Raw genomic sequence first — 18,371 nt, forward strand, 5'->3', positions numbered from 1 at the left:
CACTTTGTCATGCTTGCTTGTATCATACACTTAAAAAATAGATGCGAGTCTGCCGATTTTATATTTACCGCCACTATCTCGACTAAATCTTGCCCCTGTATGTGCACCTATGTGAACGTGTTGACACACGCCAACGTAGCCAGGGCAGAAGGTAGAGCCCGTTCTGCCATCCTTCTGATGAAAGCGCTGACGAAGATGACGACGTCAGGAGTGGTGGCGCGAAAACGGTGACGCTTTATCGAGCCGCCTTCGAAAGGTGAATCTAGGCCGGCAGCTAGGAAGGGACCGTTCTCGGCGGATTCGAATGTTGTTATGCTGTATTACCGCGCGTCGATGAGGGGACACACACTACCCAATGATAATATGCGTTCCCAAATCAAAACACGCACGAGATTTGATTGCATCTAAAGAAAATGCTCACAGAAGGGGTCTAGCAGTCGCCACTCAGTGTTGAGTTAGATTATCGTTGAAAGTACTCCTGTCTAGCTGGCTAAACTCCCGAAGCTTTTAGTTGCGGGTTGTTTGCGACTAAAATTGATTCACCTGACAACTGACGATAGTTTGACCAGATTGAGGCATGTTTTTGCGGAATATAATGGTTTATTCACACAAAAATTTAGAGAGCGAACTAGAAAATTACCTATTCGAAAGGCTCTAGGTTGATGCTTATGTTTTTTTTCAAATAATCCACCATCTAGAAAGAATCTCTTATTTATTAATATGATGTAATCGTTATTGGGCTTCTTTGTGCCTGTCACTTTCACCGGGCTTCTCCTGCAGTCTTCTCCGGTCACTCTGGAGCTGCCCAATATAGGTCCTGTCATAAACTGGTACACACACACATACTCGCGAGTCACGTTATTAGCGCATTTGCATTATGTATATAATATAGGACGGACGGCTATGGAAACGTCGGAAGCATCAGACGTTTTCCACAGCACCAGATGGGCAAACAGTCAAACTCAGCAGAGAATGCACAAATGATGACGATGATGCGTCGCCGTATATAGCTTCCCTTGTGATGCCGCCAGCGCTATTCGAATCGGACGATTCGACCGACGGCACCTTAATGGAAACAGCATGCAGCAGCAGACAACGGCGACTTTGGCCGTTTGCTGTGGCTGGAAACGTCTTGTCTGCTACACGTCTACGCCATGGCATAATGGCTGTGATGTGAAGTACTTCCTGCAATTGCTGTGAGACAGACGTTGGTTGTGACCAATATTGTCGATTGTCGATGCAAATGCTGGTCAGTGATGTCCAATGGATGCTGCTGGCTCTGCCTAGACCGGTCGCATATGAACAGCGCCGCTGTTACTAAGCGAGCAGCAGCAGACGAAGCTGTTGGTGTCGTACGTGGGGATACTGCAGACGCTCCGATCGGTCAATGGGCCCGGATATAGTCCTGAGGTGACGATTTTCCTGTGGAACATTCACCTTTCGTTAGCCAATGCCGTACATTGCCTGTCTATTTAGTGACCGTTACTACTCTAGATCCTGTCGTGTGTGATCGGAGCCTTTCGAATTTTAAATGTCGAGCTATGGCCAAACAACGCCGCTAAATCAGCGTCAAAGTTAAGGTTGTCATTGTCGCCTTCTGCTGTCCACCGATAGGCTTTCAAAGAACATCAACTGCAACTTCAGATGCAATAATTATGGCACGACTATCGTCGAACACCTCAGTAATGCGACCACCGATTTATAGAATTCTCTTATTTCGTTTATGTGCACTTTCCTTTATTTTATAGCCTACGAATAGATCCGAGGGATGAATGGCACAAAAGTAACGATAAATAGTTTAGCTATCAAAGTACCTAACGCCGCGCGGCGATTCTGTAAACCCAGTCGGCCTATGGTTTATTGTGAATTTCTATTTGTGCTTATCTTAAAAATTACAATATTATAGTGTAAAAAATTAAAAGCTACTCATATTGAAGCTTTTCGAAGCTCGACTTTGATCGCGACTGCACTGGTATCGCTTGATTGATCGCTTATTGTATGCGATATAATGCACAATGTAGACTTCGATCGGACATCCTGCACTCATCTCCTCGATGGAAAATGATTGATTTCATAGGCAAATCTGGATGAATACATTTGAATTTTTGTGAAAATATAATATAGAAGAAGACCAATCAGCAGTCAAATAATCAACTTAAACTTTAACGTTGGTGGTTTAATTCTTCAACCTAAGTCTTCCGAACACGGTACGTCGAATCACGCAATCGATTTGTGTGTTGACGCTATAACTGTGGCCAGTTTATCTGTTCTATGTGAAAAGGGCTTAGATTTGCTGAAAAAAGGGGTCTATTCATACAATTCGGACAGCACTATTAACGTAGTTCTGGCATGAAAGATGGCCTGACCTGGAACAGAATTATGACGAACGATCGTATAAATAATAGTAATACTGAACGCAGTGTTTAATATTCGCTAATTTTAGATGGAAAGATGTAAGGCAGCTTAGATCATCTTGTATAAACTATGGCCGTACGCACTCTCACACATTGGATACTTAGTTATAGTTAGTTAAATAAGAATATTATAGATCTTTATATCGGTGAAGCAATGCTGAGTCGGCTACTCTGAACAGACGACGTCATGAGAAAACAGGTGACTTGCCTAAGATATTAATGTTTCGAAGCGTGAACGCCTTTGCTTTTGGCAAGTGCATAATTACAAAATCCACAGGCCACGATTACGAAAGTCGGCTTGGCCGTTTTCAGTAGTACTCGTATAAGCCATTGGTAACTTGTCGCATTAACGCTATTTAAAACGAAGTTGACAAAGATTAAAAAGGCTAGCGTTTGGGATTTGAATTGTACCTATATCAAGTTCAGTGAACTTATTGCCGTCCTGACAGCTACAGAAATTGATTAAAAAACACTGTCCAATGGCGACACACAACGAGGTCGTGTGTTTGTTTGTAAACAAAGCTTTTTTAGCGTAAAAAAATTGAAAAGTCAGCCAAATTACCTATAGACAGCAAAGCATAGCTCATTATTTGATTCGCCTCGCCTCTTTCAATATCCAAGTTAGCTAATGCTCGACTGAACAGAAATATCAATATGGAGTCGGTAGAAGTATACCTAACTGCTGTCCAGCTATCTTCGCTGGACCCGGCTGATTCGGATCATGTCAGGGCGTAACGTTACTACTTTGGTCTGCCATATAATATCTAGTGTACACCACTCGAGGTCCCTTGCTTGCTCGTAATTTGGGTTCTACCATCTATCTGGAAATTTAGCCGATTTTCGATTCTGCCCGTATTACTGCGCAGGATGGAATCCCCTCCATATACTTAGACGACTTGCCGCATTATGTAAGAGCCACGAGGGGATGACCTGATCAACGAAGTTTCTGCACGAGTCGTTTACTAGGTCAGTGCAACAACGTATATTTGCGACCGAGCGTTTTTGTGCACCATTATTGGTGGCTTGACGGACCCGCGAACGAAGCTGGCAAGACCAAGACTCCGAAAGCAATGGCATCGCTGGCTTTTCATGTTTCCAGAAAGTGTATTGTAAGCAGCAACAGCTTTGGCTAAATTCATTAATTTTGCTATCAGAAACACATTATATATATATATATATATATATATATATATATATACGGCTTTCCAGAAATATTGTCTGAGCTAAGAGGCCCTGTATATTTTATATAAGATAATTTTGCTGGAAAGCAAAAAAGAGAAGCCAAATGAGGCCGAGTTGAATCAGTACTTTGAGACGACGCTATCATATGGGCATAACAACATTGTTAGGTGCCCTTTTTATTCGAATATTTTTTTATATTTCAACTATGAAATGCATTCGTGGATCCTTTCTGACTCTGTCGTCGAGAGAGTTGTTTCTGTTGCTTGGGAGTGAACTTATGCGCACGTTTTTTTCAAGTCTGTCCGGTTATATACAGTTTGTACGTTTGTATATGATTTATGGTTATATATATATATATATATATATATATATATAGATGATTTATTGATGCGCAACTTTTTAATTCAACTTCGTATTGATACGCTTCGTCGTTAGAGCTTTGCTTAATTATGTCTAAAATAGAATTCGGCATTCCATCCAAGATACCCGTTTTCTAGGTGGAACGGCCATTCAGTCACGCGATCATGTACTTTTTCTTTAGCTCTTTCTGAATGGGAAGTCCCGACAGCAGTTCATAGCGATTTACTTTATGGTGTTCAAGCTTAATATCTCATATCTCTAAAAGATAGTCTTCTAATTAGTTGGCCATAGTAGTCATATGAATCTACATCTGAAGTTTTGCCGACGCAGGTACGTGTCAAACGATGCTCGAGTGTTACCCCCAACGTGAAACGAACGCGAAGTTCACGTATCGATACAAATGTTTTCATATCTTCAAGCGTATACATGTCAACGTTGAATCAATAAGTTTATCCTTTTTGAACGCCATCCGTTGAAAAAAATACGACACTAATCGGATAGATATCATCTAGACGAAAATTGGCCGAACGGTCAGTCTGTTTGTGTTTGCGTCCGCGACAGCGTACGTTTGTTTCGATATGTTAGTCGTCGTTAATTGGCCGCCGAATTCGTTACGGACACGACCGTTGTACAGATACACTGGACATGGCAAAACGACTATTGCTTCGGTGTTGTTTCGTAAGCGACCCCCATTCAGGGGGTTCATCGGGATTCGGTATAATGACTTTGGTGGCATGAGCCATTGTCCGCCTGTGTGGCGTCTTTCTTCTCGCTATTTCTGCTACTGCGACCATAGTTGCTATCGCCAAATTTGCCTGGTATTTCCCCTGCTGCCGTGCGCGTGCTTTGCCAAATCTGGGTGCGTGTGTGTGAGTGATGTGCTACCCCTACCGCAGCTGCTGCTACCGCCGCCGCCGTAAAGAACTCCGGCGGCATTAGCCGGCCGATAGGTCCAGCCTTTCAGGCATTTATCTGCGTAATGTTGTTGGGCATTCTGCTCGGCTATCTTCGTAGACATTGCTACTGTCGCCGCCGCAGCAGTTGTTAGTGCGGCAGCTGGCGCTTGTAACTAGCCGCTGTTGTGGCTGTCTGTCTGACAGTGAACTTGACCATCGGTTAGCAATGACCGACCAATCGCCCGTCCATGACTCTAGACGTGAACTGCGATTGGCGCGCTTTGTGCGACCGACAAGTGCCCACTCACTTTATTTCAAGGCCATCTAACTTATTCTAGCTACAGCTGGTGACGGGTACTTTGTCACTTACGAGAATCAACAGACCGCCAAATCACATCGACGCTGTTGTTAACCGCTTAAGAAAGCTGCGAGCAGCGGCTGGTCGCTGCGGCCACGGTGCGACCCTATCCGACCGGAACAATCAGAGCCGCAGCCTGCTATTGGCGAAGCTGAACGTACTCGGGTCGAAAGCCGAAATCGGCATCGGAGTAGTCACAGCTGACGTCCCCCTGTCTGCTGGCCGCCAGAAGTGACGTCCAAGCAGCAGGACGAAATGACCGGGCCGATTCGAGGCGGGGGTGGTTTTTTTTACAGTAAGATTATTGCAACAGACCGCCAGCCGTGCAAACAGAAGCAAAGCGGGGACACCATTCGTCAACCAACTGCTGATCGTACGGCAACAACAGCGGACACGACACCGCCACTGTGGCCATGATGGTGGTGCCGTTGCTAAGCGCTAACTTGCGCTGAACTACCTTAGAATCGGCATAGCCATCACCCCATCCCATCTCGTATAGTTTTCTTGAAAGGATCGCTCTTGGAAAATTCGCCCGATTGCCAGAGAAGTAGATGATCAGTCAGGCTCGTTCGGCATGGACGATTGATGTCAGGTTAGAGATGATGCCCTTTTCAGTCAGTCAGTCAGTCAGTCAGTCAGTCAGTCATCTGTGCTATATTAGCGCTACCTCCAGCCAAGAAGATAGATAAACTGATGAATTTGAGCTATCCGGGGTCGTGCTGACAGCAGTGCGATTAGCAAACGAGTCTACAATGGGCGAAAAACTGAGGTACAGGACATCATAGACACAATCCTACTGCGTTGCTGCTAGTTGTATGGAACAGTGAATATGTCTAGAAGTAAGCACGCCAGCCGTGCGATCGACCAATGACACATGTACACTATAATCCATTTGTACCTGTAACCGGCACCCCTGGGCTGGGAGGCCATTGCTTTATACTCACGTTTCTGCTAGAAATGAGCGTCATACATTGGCGTGGTAAATTTAAAGGAAAACGTGATTTGACAACTTTGAAAAATGTCTTGATAAACATTGCTGTTTATGGCCTCGATGACGTAAGACGCCGATGCGATCTTCGCTCACTGGCCCATACTATATAAGACGTGGATCATGAGCTAGGTGTTCTATATTAATGATTTCATACAACTTACAGAAGATAGAAGTTTAGTTAATACTTTTTTGCCATTACACGCAATCGTAGTACGAGTTACTAATAATTGTAGAACGAAAATTTGATATGTATAGCGTCCATCTTGTTCGTAGTCATAACTACAGTAGCGATTGGTAACGTATCAAAATATGCATATAGGTACATTGCAATAGGATCAAAGTTTAGCTCGATTTTTAATTCAAGTTTAGAGTAAACGGTATGTGGTTGGTGTTATCGTCTGCTACAGTGCACCTGTAACAAAACAGCAATAGACGTAACGTGTTTTACCTGCTTAACGCACTGCTTAGCGACAGAAAACCAAAATGAACATTATGCCTGCTTAGCTACGTATCGTCTTACTGTATTGTGCGTACAACTTCGCAATCTGAAGAAAACTAAAACACACGTTTGGGTATATCCATAACGGTTATTCCAGGAGCTTTATCGAGCCTGAAAAAAATCGACGTTGGTAATGTCTGAGGATTGCGTTGCTCGACGCACTATAAGCTGAGATCTTACTCGAGTAACGATTCGTTTGTATGTTTTTCACTACGAGCTCAGAATAATGCTTCAGATTACTGGCTCCTTCCAGAATGCGCCGTCCCTCGAACCTAGATGACTGCGCCTACCTGTTAGATTAGCAGGCAAGATACTTTAGCGCTATACTGTAACTATGGAAATTAAGGTGCTACACAAGGCACACTAAATGTCGTCGATAGATTTAGAGATAATTTTTTGTCCTGTTTTTTTGATATACATAAAACATCGGGTCAACTAGAACGAAATCTGCAGTATTTTTTGAAAGATATACATTATTGGATAAAATATAAGACACTGTTTTCAAAGCACTACTACATCTATGTTTAAAAGTGCCAATTGTGCGCCAATAAGGAAATTAAACCTTTGACTTTCTTTCAATTAAATTTAAATTAATACGTATGTTCAAATTTAGGTTGTTCGAGAATTTATAGTATATGATGGCAGAGGGTTTATAAACTCGAATAGCTTTAGAACTGCGTCGGCGGCGAGAAGAAGTTTGCCTTTTTTAGAGAAATTTGCCCTGTTTTCATATAAATAACAATATATTATTGATAAGATTGGAAGCACCTACTTTAGGTAAGAGTTGTTGTCTGACTAGCGAGTAGACTATTCCCGATTTACTCACTCCGGCTTATCCTCTCATTTCTTCGCTGCTATATATATATATATATGTGTGTGTGTGTGTGGACTCAGTACCGCTTGACATTTGCTGACCTCACCTTCTCATTCATTATCATCACACGTAGGGGGCATCTTCGACTCCGTGCATCTTGCTTTTTCAACTTGTTCATTCCTCTCATCGTTTGGGCGACAAGGAGACGGCCCACAGAGCATTGGCTGAGCACAAGGAAATATCGTAATTGTGAACTTTGTTTACGCTTCGTAGTAGCGAAAGGTTGTGAATATTCAGGTTCTGCCAACAGCGTGAACGTGAAAATAACTTGACTCGACTATAGTTCTCATCGTGCCGAGCCATCGGCCCAGCAGGCGTAGCTACCCATCGTTTGCTGGTAGAATCGACCGCGTTCTATACGCGGAACAGTAACGAACGTTATTAAAGGAGAAGTGATAATCATCACTGCCATCATAATCACACTACCGTGACACGAAAGCGGCCGATGTGGTAACGGCCATAGAAATTGAGTGGCACGTATCAGACGACGTAAACCAAAAATCGAGAAAAAGAAGAAGCTCCTGATGAAGCTGCTAGAAGAAGAAGCTAGCTAAGTAAACCCGTTTACGGCTTTGTGCAGGCAAGAATACACTGTAGTAGTAACAACAACAGCAACAATCGATGGATGGTGATTTGCACCAGCTGCAAAGCGGGTAACGAATTGGGCCACATAACGATAGGGTGGTAAAACAGTGTTGTAGAAAAATACACGGGGGAGATAGATTACGATCGAACTGAAGTGAAACGTATATAATATATGTAGTTATAACGATGTATACAAGAGGAATAGCTCTTATAAGCAGATATCAATAATGTAGTCGAAATGGCAATATTTTTGTGCACAGTATGGTATATTGGTTAGTCCCAATGTTACGTTCGTTCAGTCAGGGCATAGTGGGGTTATCGAACTTTTGATGCCTTCAACCCCACCATGATCACCACCGCCGCCGCGCCGAAATAGGACGTAAAATGAATACAGGAGGTAATTATCGGGTTTATTTTCGTTTACACATCTATATAACGCTGATAACAGGCGTTAATGGAAGGATGATGCGTAAAGTACTATGTGGACCATAACATCTGTGCTACATGGTCGCTGTGACTGAAAATTTTTTTAAATCTAAAATGCTAGACATACTAGTCTAGGTAATGTGCCTACTTGGGGCACGGAAAAATAGAGAGGCACACAAGCTAGGACCAACCGCATTAGTTGTAGAACGAGACAGAACTAATAAAAAGCATGTACAAAATCTTTCGATTTATACTGGCTAGTGAAATTAGTCGTGAGTATCCGTGCGCCCTCTGTTGAATTGAATAGGTATAGATGGTACGATCGGTGGGCTTCAACGAGGTTTTCGAATTTTTGCAAAGTAGAATTGGCCACTAGCTGTATCTAATAGCTTTTGTGCGTACGGGACGTGGGTGCCCAACCGTCTGCTAATGAACAGATGACCAATAACTGCCAATAATCTTATAATATTACACTGAGGTGTATCATTGTATTGGTAAACCAATGCGTTAGCACAACGAGCAGTAGCTTATAATGGTACGACTGGTAAAGCAAGCTAAATCTGCTGACTCCTCAATCGAATTTTGCGCGGACCGCAAGTATTTTTTTAAATATGACCAATGCCTGAAGCTTGTTAGATCTGGTTAAAAATATAGTATCTAATTTACTATCTCCGTACTCTCCTCATGGTATTGTCGTTTCTTTCCCAATAAGAATTCCTTTCACACGTATACAACCGTAAAATTACCTAGTTGGTTATGTTACCATTGGCCATATTCGCCAACCGTTTCAGACTTCGAATGACCAGTAGCTTGTCGCCCACAATGACGACATATTTCATTTCGGACCATTGCAAAGAGGCATTGTTGTATGAGACAACAGAAATCACTGGAAGGAAGACGTACCTGATTCGGATGCCGCCATCGACCTTACGGCCATGAATGAACGTTGGCGTCAAACGACGACTGCAGCATCCCGCTAGCACAGGCGCCAGTAATGCAGTAATGGACAATTCAATGATGTAACATTATTTTATTGTAAAATTACGGAGCCGGACTATTGGCTACGAAAGCTGTCGAATGAAACGATACTAGACGTATTGTCAACAACAAAATCGTTGGACGTCAAGAGAAAAACCTTCGGTCGAAATGCTTTGCCAATTTTCGTGCCGATGGCAGCGACAGCGTCGGCGTACTGAGCGTTGTTCCTCTATACTATTAGACCGTAGCTAGAAATTTGTGGAACGTGTAAAAATAAGACAAATGTTACATTGCGCATGAGACACGAAAGATCGGAGATCAAAATGGCTGCCATAGCTTATTGTATGGTCGTAATAATGCTTTGCTGCAATTAACGGTTCACGGAATTAGCTGTCGACCGACAACAATATCAACTATGGTAATGACGCGCACCCCGAGTCATCGATTCTGCGAACGGTTCTTTGTTCCGAAGTCCGCTATGGTGAATCTGAGCTATTTTTTCAAAGCACATAGCTGTTACTCATGAATCATGCCAACGTGTTTATCTCAGTGTCGTGTGATGTATTTGTTGTTTATTTGCTTGGTAGCAGACATCATTAGCGGAATAGTTAGTCGCCAATTGTCGATTATCAGTCCGACAGCCGAATGCCCACGCAGATCGCTGTCGACTGCTCAACTGGTGGAAAAAGTTAACATAAATAATAACGAAACGGACAAAGAACAATGGTGGAAAAAATTATTTCATAAATGTTAGGCACTAATTTGATAAAGTTGTATGCTTTATCAATGAAGCGGAGACGATGCTGGCAGGAAACAGAAAGAAAATGGCCTTATTCTATTGTGTTGAACAAATTGATCCTATCAGACATCGTGATTATTGTTTTTCCTATTTTCATTATCACGTCGCAGATTATAAGCGTACTTCTAGTTACAAGATCATGATCACTTTTACGGAGGTTGGCAACACCTCGCAGCGACAATAGCTAGCAGCAACAAGACATCCGAAGCTTCTGTTTTCAATTGGTAGTGATAAAAAATTGAAGCATGTATAAGTTAGGCTTCGCGCTACTTCGTACTGGTCACGTACGATAGACAGCTAATACTTTACCGAATTCCTGTTGCAACTGGTTGTATTAGGTAGGATTTTGCGAGAGAAGGGTTATTCGAGCACGATTGCTTATACATATGCACCTGCCAACAGTTCTATTACGAACTTAGAAGACACGATATGTAACTCTATTCCATGTCTAATAGTAGCTCAGTACGATAAACAACCTGACGCACACGGTGCGCCTTTGGATTTTCTAGTTCCGGCAGATCCTGACTTAACATTGAGTCGTCCTAGTTCTTACCAAACTTCATCGGTTAATATCGTGGCCTAGATCAAGGCGTTCATGTGCGGAAATTCCTATGCGAATGGGAAGCCAAGCTCGAAAATACAAGACGTATTAATTGGTCGCTGCTTACTTTTAGCAAACGCCTGAACTGATCCTGAAACTGCAAACCAGCACTGGCTGTATGTGATTGTCACTGAGCGCCGACAAAACAGAACTCGACGGCGTAACGGCAGTGACAACTACCTCCTACAACCATCAGAACCAGTCAGCCGGTATAGGGAATATCGCTGGGGGGTGATGCCTGTCTTCCGACCAAATGGCAATAAGCGCTCAACGACAGAGCGGCATGTGGTTAGTCAATAGAATGCTCCGATAAATGCGTGCGACGACATTTCCACGTGTCGTGTCGTGTCGTGTCTTGTTGTCCCCCAAGACTGCTCGCGAGATTTAAGGATTCGCGCGAAGCCCCAGTCCCGATCGGATCGGCCGCAGCATGGCGGTTTCGAGGGGGTAGTTCACATCGTGTCGTCCTTCTTCTGGTGGAGTTCCGTTATGTTATTCAACTAAAGAGAGCTAGCTGGCTTGCTGGCATGGCCGTCCAGCGTACCATCTTTGCTTGCATTAGAATTTCGCCGCTGTTGTTCTCGATCCTGGTTCTGTTAGAGGCACATTGTTAGGATCGGCGGTAAAGAGACTGTTGGAAATATGCTGTCTGTAGCGACAAAAACAGCGGACAAATGCTGTGTTATTCCAGCAGCGACCAGCGTCCTAGCCATCACCGCTACATCCGATAACACAGCTGTTGGAGTTGTGCGTACCTGCACAATCACGTCTTCTACTAGGACAGCTGCAGCAGCGACACGTCAGTAGCATTAGTGGGTATGGTGTGTCCTTGTTATGCTACTGTTACGGCCATTGCATCAGTTTCACTCGCCTTTTCTTCAGTTCTGTCTTCGTAGCACCGTATACGTAGTAGCTTCGCTCTGTTCCCCCGCGGGGCTCTCAGTTACCAGGTCTGCTGGCAACAGTTACCGCCAACGCCGTCATCAGCAGCTTCACCATCTTTACCATAGCAACTAGCGCCATCAAACAGCCGGAGCTGAACCACCAACGGTTGATTACAGATTGCTGTGCGCCGGTGGTTAGCACGGGCGCCAAAGGACCCTACGGAATCCTTTGCAACGACATCACTAGTGCTACTGTAACTACGGCAAATACCGACATTGTGTTGACGAAATCGCCGGCGCCGTAGAACGACTTGCCGCCGCTCACGATGCAATGGCCTAATATTGGCATTCGCTAGCTGCCGTTCGCAGAGTTCTTCTACTTGTGCGAAGAGGAAGTGAACATCGCATTTGCGGCCCGCGTGTATAATGTCTAGCATGCACAACGACGATCCTGAGTGGCTAAACGAGTTGGTTGGCTATGGGTGCCACTGGAAAGTAGGGAAGTGGGCTGGGAGCTAGCTTGGCGTAGAGTCCAATTGATTAGGGCTGGAAGTGGGTTGAAAAAATGTTTTGCCACTTGGCCATAATATCAGCTAAGGTCTAAACTACTGTGGATTTGGCGCGAACAGGCTATTTTCCATCCTGGTTTCCGGGTTCGATGGTGACATGCCCAGTGCTTTCCACATTTTCTACTTAAACCTTCAGAAAGGAGGTCGGAGATAGGTGGTCGTAGCTAGGACCTCGATGGTTCCGGGGGCTATCATTGAGTTAAACAGGAATTTTATTTGTGCAAGTGTACGTGTACACAGGTTAGCTCTGAGGCGACATGAGCTTATTTTGAAGCGAATGTCTCGATACCAAGACACACCAGAATGACAAAAATACAGGACATCATAAAGAGAATAACCATGTAATATAATCGAGGAAAGGTGTTCCCCGTTCAGTTTGGGAAAACTGAACAAGTATTTAGCCAAAAATAGTTCATCGTTCCCTATTAAAGTTGGGGGTGTTTGCAGCAAAGTGACTCATAATAAAAACTACATTGTTTATCTCAGCTATTACCTTGGTAAACAGTTGCGTTAAGCAGAACTGATTACTGCTAGATATTGTAAATTAACCATGATGAAAATTGTATTATTCAATTGATATTCTTATGTAAATGGGTTTACGGTTATATCTCAGTGGCTTAAATGCATTCACATGCGCGGCGACCCACTATTTTCCAAAAAAACAGAAAACCGCCTCAATTTATTCATCTAACATCCTTATTATCCGATGACCACTCAAGCGTTCTCAATGGACACCATCATGTCTTACGCTATGATTCTGTCTATTCGCTAGCGGCTTTTCTTCGCTGTTTGGAAAAGTTTACATGCAGTCATCTAGCCAGTGTCTAGATTTCTGCGATGGGTTTTATATGTGGGTCTGAGTTAATCTGGCAACGTTTCGTGAGTTGCGTTGTCTGAGTTAAAGAGGCCAACAACAGATTGATCCGCCTGTCGATGTTTGCGCTATATATAAGACTAGATTACACGCCTTTCCTCCTGGTCAGTCACCAACAGTGACATCTCACGGGAACAAATCATCAAACATTAATGCTTTGGGAACTGTTGCGTCAATTGGAAGTTAATAGTAATAGTTAATAGAACTCGCAAGAGAATAAACACACGCGTCGTGTGTGAGTGGAAGATGTCCACACATTATACTTAGATAAATATACTTTTTATATTAAGTTACCCCAACGGACGAATGCTGCCAATTGAATCGGCTCCTGGGAAGCCTTTTTCTGACATTTGACGAATCGCATGGGATCGCAGCGAAAGTTAGCATGTCAACAACGATGCCAGAAACAAAGGTAAAACAGAGATAAAATGGTATCTTATAAGATATTTACATTTGGCAACAAAATCAAGTCTCTCATATGGTTACACTGATAATGTTCCCTTTTCTTCATTCAAGTTGACTTATGTTGTTTTTATTGTTGCGCTAGAGTTTATCATCTGATAAAGCGACCGAAACGTGTTTCCTATTTTATTACAATTTATCTTGGCTTTAGCTGAAGAGAAAGGGATGAATGCTTTGAATCGATCTTCATCAGAACCGGATGGTTTAGATATCTGCACAAAACTGTGACAGCATCACATCACTACCACTCGATGTTCTCAGCTATCTATTCAGTTACCATTGATTGTGTGGCCGTGTCCAATATCTGAATACTATCGTAATTTAAATAATCAACTATCGCCAATTGAAGGAAATCAGTACGTTTTAAAATAGCATACAGACAATGATAGCGATTCGAGTATAAAAAAAAAAGCGTAGCATAGAGACAACCTAACACGCAAGGGTGTCGAGCAGTGCCATTTACATCGACTTATAATGTGGCCATTTTCCCAACAAGGGAAAACTTAGCGGGAATGAAACGGTTGAATCGTCAAAGTGATCAAAGTTAAAGGGTGACGTTAAGACAAAGTTCGGAATGCCGAGGTCATGGCGTGGTGCTACCTAGGTTTAATGTTCAAAGCTAATAACCAAACCTGGTTTGTAACTGCTTAGCGGCTATTCAGTTTGCAGTACAGAGGTAACCTGCGTATACTGAATTACTTTACTTTTAATTGATACGTTTGGGCCAGTGACCGCTTGGTGTTGTAATTAAACGCTGCCCTCGCATAACACCAATGGCCGTTAGAAGTTCCCGATCCCTGTAAAAGACACAACGTTACACAAGAAATACATCCTATGTGGTACGAATACGTAAGGCGAAAAATCCACTTAGTATTAAACTATACTTGGCTAAGTTAAACTGAGCTTGAGCAAGATATGCTACAATACAGTCGAAAGAATAGTACGCAAGGTGCTTAAGAAAAAGCACACAGCTGATTCTCACTATTTTTAGGGCCCAACTTTTTGTTCCCGGCTGTAAAATCTCGCGAACTGTTAGTATGATAACCCGTGCTTTTGAGCCGAGATCGACTTATCAGCTATAGCTCTCAGTACGATGTCTATAAGTGGGGTTTGCCTTGGCCCGCAAACAGGTGTGTATGCAGTTTGCGCAATCATAAGACCATTTGAGAGACGAAAGGTAAATATGAATAGCGAACTGGACGAAAAGCATTTAATACAGAACTGTATCATCACAAAATTCCGTAATCAACCTGTTGACGGGGCATTGACGAGCGTACTATAACAAAAGCTAGACGGCCTGTTGTTTCTCTAACACGGCAGTTACGGTTCATTTCATGCTAATGGATCAAGCGACTAGTGCAACCAGCGGTTATGATTTCCTTATCGGTGATTCCGTACTTTCGCGTTTTAAATTTACACAGCATAAAAACTCTAATCTGCTAGTTTGTGGCCTCTGACATAGGGGCGATATTGTTGCTGCTTCTGTAGCTTCTGACCGCTTCGTATAATTGTCATCATATATATATATATATAAATAACTGAAGCTTAAAGAAGAGATACCAGACACGTGGAAAAACGTATAACGTCCGATTACGGCATGTATACAATAAATGTAGCAATCGTCACTCTACGGCTCGGCTATCTGGCTTCACCCATCTTTCATGATGATAGGCCCATCGTTAACGTGCACTACTTGACACTGACCACACGTCACGCACGCACCCATGGGCGTCTGAAACTGCGTTTCCGGCATTTGTCAGCAGCAGAAACGGGCTTGCGATAAAAGCCGCGGTATTAGTTTAGCATTTTGTCGCTTTCTTTTCAATATTTCCCACCATTTTGGTCTTCCTTCTCATCCTCGAGCTTTTCGCGTTTGGAAAATTATCTCGAAACTATTTCATTTCAAATAGTGAACTGGCGAAGGTAGTGCGCTTTTGACTCGTTTTCGGTTCTAAAAAGTAGAAATTCGGTCAAGTCAATAATAGCAAAAGTAATAGATCAATAGCTCCGGACGCTTCTGACCAGATTGCTCCGACACTGCTCTAACTAGATTTGGCTGTCGAAAATTTCAATTGCATTCAGGCAGTAACGGAAGTGAACGACAACCGCAGTGTCATAATCAGCTGAGGTGGGTCCCAATAATGTCGATGCTCGTTTGCTTGCTTGCTTGTTTATTCGACTAATCGATCGGTAGGTCCATCGATAGAGCTATGCGACTAGAAAACGCTCTGCTACGCATATATGACGCGATATACGTAGAATGTTGGCGGAACCGAATTTTTTAAGCGGAAGATTCTTAAGACGGCAGCAGCATCGTCGAACTCTGCATGAACAACCAGTACAACCTGATTGCTTTCTGAAGACATTCTGTCCAGCACTAGCTTGTCACGGCAGATGTTGGGGGCAGAGATCTGAACGTGAGTACCAACATTGCGCCGTTTACACCTATAGTCGCTGACGGATCTTTAGCGCAAGGTGAGTATGCGAATTAAAAGTGTCGGTGCAAATGTTGATCTATATTCGGTCGTGGAATACGCTGCTGATACGTAATGGGACTGATTCTAGCCGCTAGACTGAAAATCTCACAGCGCCATACATCTAACGGTTTAAACGTATGCGTAGATATGAGCAACGTAAGAGGAGATCCGACGTTAAAGAAATATCTTCACAAGATGCCTTTATGGAAAAGTAGTTTACTTAAAAGTTGCTTATTTTCTACCCATTAAATTTTGTGCAAGTATTTTAAGTAATTTATTTAATAGCTGCTAAATATTAAATAATTCTAATCCAGAGAGGAGGAGTGGTGACCTCGCATCTATGCCCACAGAATTGGTTGATAGTCACCATTAGCTTGATCATTTGATCTGATGCGTCTGCTCAGAACTCGATATTTAGTAAACTCTTATAGCGTGAGAGTAAAAAGGAGCAACGGGATAACTGAAATATAGGGACAGAAATTATTCTGATGTTGTTTCTAATGACACATTCATGTTGTTCTTGGTTAAATTCAGTAGATAAATACTAGCTGAATGTTAGTCTATAGTAGTAGTCGTCATGTATACAGATGTGGCCATTTTGTTCGTTTACCGGCGCGTAACGATGATTGACTACTCGTTAACGATTTGAAATTCTAATAGCTTTGAAAGGCCTGAAGATCTTTAAATAACTTGTTGTTCAATAATAGGAAAGCACAATTCGTGAACTATACTAATTAGCCATAGAAATTGAAATAAGGAACTAACGCATCAAGACTAATCTATGAGCTGCGAGAATGGTGGTGTGTGAACTGGCAAAAAACACTATCTTTTCTTAGCCTATAGATAATACCAACCATGCATTTTCTGCCTCCATCTTGAATAACTTTTTCCGATTAACAATAATTAAACTTGCTCAAATGTAATATTTGATAACTAAATTTTCAGACAAGTGAGGTAGGCAGGCAGGCAGGCAGGCAGGCAGGCTCGTAAGCAAGCGAAGGAACTTTTGCGGCAAGCCGACGAAAGTGTATTTAACTAAACGTAATAAAAAAGCGTGACTTAATTCGCGTCTAACCTAACCTGTATTTGCCTAATTTAACCTAAATGAGACGAATGAGACACGTGTCTTTAACTATGAAAAGTTTAGCTGAGTTTAATGCAGAAGCCGACGATTTCTATTCGACACTGCGATTTTGACGTACACGCCAAAGATACTTCCGAATTATTATGATAAACCAAGTATATGTTTTACGTAAATAAACAAATATGTCGCATGCAGAATTCATTATGAATTTCTTCGAAGTTGATTTGTCCTTTGTTTGAGTATGAATCCTACAAAGCAACAATTATTTCATTACGGACGTCCGCTCAACTAGACGTTGGAGTGGAGCGATACTGCGGAGTGCATTCATGTTTTTCAGCAATACTAACAAGTATTTTCCTGATATATAAAAAAAGTAGAAAAATAGATGGCGGACTAGAGTACCGCGTATTGCGCCGGTAAAGTTTGTCTCGTTCAGCTTATGATAAGAAAACAATTGAGTGAGATATGATTTGTCGGTAGTAGCGTTTTACGTGTAGAAATCCGAATGAATAAACGGAATATGGAAAAACGATGCGCACGCCACAATTAAGTCATTACAGGTTATATCTGCTATTGCTACTGCGGCATTGGACTTTCCTAAGGCTCTAAAAATATGACAACTAAACAAGATGGCGCCTTTTTATACTCAGCTTGTCGATATGATAGGTGAATGGTGTATTTTATCCGAGTTTTTACTGTTATTAGTACTACTTTACTAGTTTATTGATCAAGAGGACTATTTATTGATATAGTAGTATGATATGTATTTCGGACATTCATACAAACCGGCTGTAACGAATCCTACACTTTATTTAAAGCTCACTGATTTAGAAGATCCTACGTGGCCTAGTTTATTTCTAGTTAATTGCTTTTGGAAGTATTTTAGTTAAATATTTTATTGTCTGGAACGATATATATATCTATTTTTTTTCTTCTCCGGAAGTAACGTCGCATTTTGGTGGTAATTGCCCGACGCTGAAGATCATGAATCTACATTTAAGAACATTTGAAATACATATTGTATCAAGGAACGTCATATACTGGAATGTCAACTTCCA

The 18,371-nt window shown here is 42.4% G+C and overlaps 1 protein-coding gene and 2 long non-coding RNA genes across 11 annotated transcripts in view; 2 read left to right on the forward strand and 1 right to left on the reverse strand.

Annotated features, from left to right (window-relative positions):
• Positions 1–18,371, reverse strand: part of LOC147757615 (uncharacterized) — a 60,084-nt gene that overhangs the window by 19,881 nt on the left and 21,832 nt on the right. For 2 of the 5 annotated variants that reach the window (XR_015320982.1, XR_015320983.1), the window contains one exon: positions 696–1,422. The exons of 1 other annotated variant lie outside the window; for it this stretch is intronic. This is a non-coding gene — a long non-coding RNA (uncharacterized LOC147757615). Of the gene's footprint in view, positions 1–695; positions 1,423–14,384; positions 14,550–18,371 lie in introns of those variants that run through there. 2 more of the 5 variants (XR_015320980.1, XR_015320987.1) reach the window with 2 other exon arrangements.
• Positions 1–18,371, forward strand: part of snu (ABC-type transporter snustorr) — a 70,980-nt gene that overhangs the window by 9,786 nt on the left and 42,823 nt on the right. The gene's annotated exons all lie outside the window — the stretch shown is intronic.
• On the forward strand, positions 1,422–17,308 carry LOC147757616 (uncharacterized). Of its 3 annotated transcripts, none has more exons than XR_015320991.1 (3): positions 1,422–2,207; positions 15,835–16,227; positions 17,175–17,308. It is a non-coding gene; the product is annotated as an uncharacterized LOC147757616 (long non-coding RNA). The 3 variants fall into 3 exon arrangements; XR_015320993.1 differs by having other exon boundaries at positions 15,947–16,227; XR_015320992.1 differs by having other exon boundaries at positions 1,422–1,682.

Source organism: Varroa destructor, unplaced genomic scaffold (genome assembly GCF_002443255.2).
Source record: "Varroa destructor unplaced genomic scaffold, Vdes_3.0 BEIS01000002.1, whole genome shotgun sequence".
Classification (NCBI taxonomy): domain Eukaryota; kingdom Metazoa; phylum Arthropoda; class Arachnida; order Mesostigmata; family Varroidae; genus Varroa; species Varroa destructor.